The sequence below is a fragment of the Nicotiana attenuata genome, unplaced genomic scaffold, assembly GCF_001879085.1.
Source record: "Nicotiana attenuata strain UT unplaced genomic scaffold, NIATTr2, whole genome shotgun sequence".
In the NCBI taxonomy this organism is placed as follows: domain Eukaryota; kingdom Viridiplantae; phylum Streptophyta; class Magnoliopsida; order Solanales; family Solanaceae; genus Nicotiana; species Nicotiana attenuata.
This window is the reverse complement of record NW_017672507.1, coordinates 18148-20358: the sequence shown is the minus strand read 5'-3', so window position 1 is coordinate 20358 and position 2211 is coordinate 18148.

The following is a 2211-nucleotide window of genomic DNA, read 5'->3' as shown; positions in this document are numbered from 1 at the left end:
ACACTTGGGCGATTTGGGTGCTTCCAAAGAGAGGATTTCAACATAGTATTGAAAGGTAAGTAATCTCCCTCCATTCTTAGTTTAATTACATGAACATTAGGTAGATTAAACACTAAGAACTAAGTAAAAATCAAGGGTTAGAGCTAGACCTAGGGTTTTAATAAAACTAAGATTTAAGCATGTAAATTGCTATGTAATGAACTAGAAATGATATATTATTGATCCTTAAGTTGTAGAGAACAACTTCCTTCGAAAAATCTCGGAATCCGGGCACGTGGGCCCGGGGTCGGAATTTAGGAAACTTGTGAAAAGGGTTGGGAAATTACTTAAATAGCTAGAATTCGACCTTGTAAACTTTATTGACTAGCTCTTACTTACTTTAACTAGTTTGCGATCGTTCGTTCCAAATTGAGAGCTTGGACTTGTTTTGATATCGGAAGTGCGCTTCGGAGCGAGGTGAGTCTCCTTTCTAACCTCGTAAGAGGGAATTGTCCCCATAGGTATAATAATTGAATTAATTGTCATTATATTCGGGGGCTACGTACGCATTAGGTGACGAGAGTCCGTACGTAGTGACTATTATGTTAAGTTCGGGTAGTCTAGGACCCATAAGCATGCTCTACGTGACATTCTAGTACGTGTTGATAAATTCGGATTTATATGAACTATTTTGAGTAAGAAGAATGAGACTAGAGAATGACCCTTATCCTGTTTGGTCCTTTAAAGGAGAATACTTGGTATTTCTGTGTATGCTACTCCTCGTATACATGTTAATTGTTAATGTTGCTTGTTAATGAGCGTATTTTCTATTTGACCGCGTCGCACGGGTGATTCGCGAGCGGGGTAATAGATGCATCTATGGTTCGAGCCGTTCGACCCTCGACAGTGCACAGTTTATTTTATGTTGGATCGGGTCGTACGTTCCACGGTGATTATTTGCATATGTTTTGCTTAGAAATCCTTCAAGGGCTGAGATACATATTTGCTTAGACTATAGACAAGCATTCTTGTTAGTGTTTGGGAAAGAACTGTTACTCCATGATTATTAAATGTAAATAGCTTGAGATATCCATGCTTATTATAAACTCTTCGCATATTAATTGACCCTAGTAAGTATCAAGTCGACCTCTCGTCTGTACTTCTTCGAGATTAGACGGGATACTTATTGGTTACATATTGTTTATGTACTCATACTACACTTTTGTACTTAAATGTACAGGATCTGAGGCAGGTGAATCTGGTTATCATTCCGGTGCGTATCCGTGAGCGGACTTGGGACTTCTACGGTGAGCTGCTTTCCCTCCATGTCGACCCGCAGCCGAAGAAGTCTTTCTTTGTATTTCTATTTCCTGTCTATTTGGACTCAGACAGTAGGATAGTATGATATTCTTTTAGATGTATATTCTACTAGTTGCCCGTAGCTTGTGACACCAGGTTTTGGCGCACACTTTGGTAGACGATTATTTTGGGGTTGTGTAATTATATTACTTACAGTATTTCGCTCTTCTGTTTTAAATTCCGAGTTAAGTGTTTATTTCACTTCTTTCTAATTAAGAAGCAACATAAGAATTTTAGTAATGTTTCCGCAATGGCTTGGCTGACAAGGGTGTCAGGCGCCCTCATGACCTATTGTGGAAATGGGTCGTGACAAGCTAATAACCATTAAAACATAGTAGTTTCTGAAAGTTTCTCTACTACATACGCCCCTGCTTGGCCCGTGTCAATCGACGGTATATAATCGAAGTTTGTCCTATCTAAAAGTTTTGGACCAATTTGGACAACATATGTAGCTCTAATTGACTCGAATGAAACTTATTAAAACAAAGAAGTATTAATATTCTTTGGTTTGGTTTGTTACAGTTGTTTCTTTACACAAATGGAATGGTAGTTGCTTTAAACAATGAGTAATATTAAAATTAACAGAATCTATACACATTGTCACCGATTAAAGGATTCCTTTCACCGTTGAATAATCAAATCAATGTCTAGTTTAGATGCTCCTTGTCTATGTATGGTGTTATGGATCGATTTTAGATTATTTCGTACTTATATTCTTTTTGTTGCTACCCCTCACATCACATTTTCGAGAAAGAAGAAATAAGAAATAAGAATTGCTTTTAATTTCCTATTGGCCATCTTTTCTGTTCTAGGTCCTTTCTTCACCGAGTATCATGAGCCAATAACTTCAAATACAAATTATAATTTTTTCAT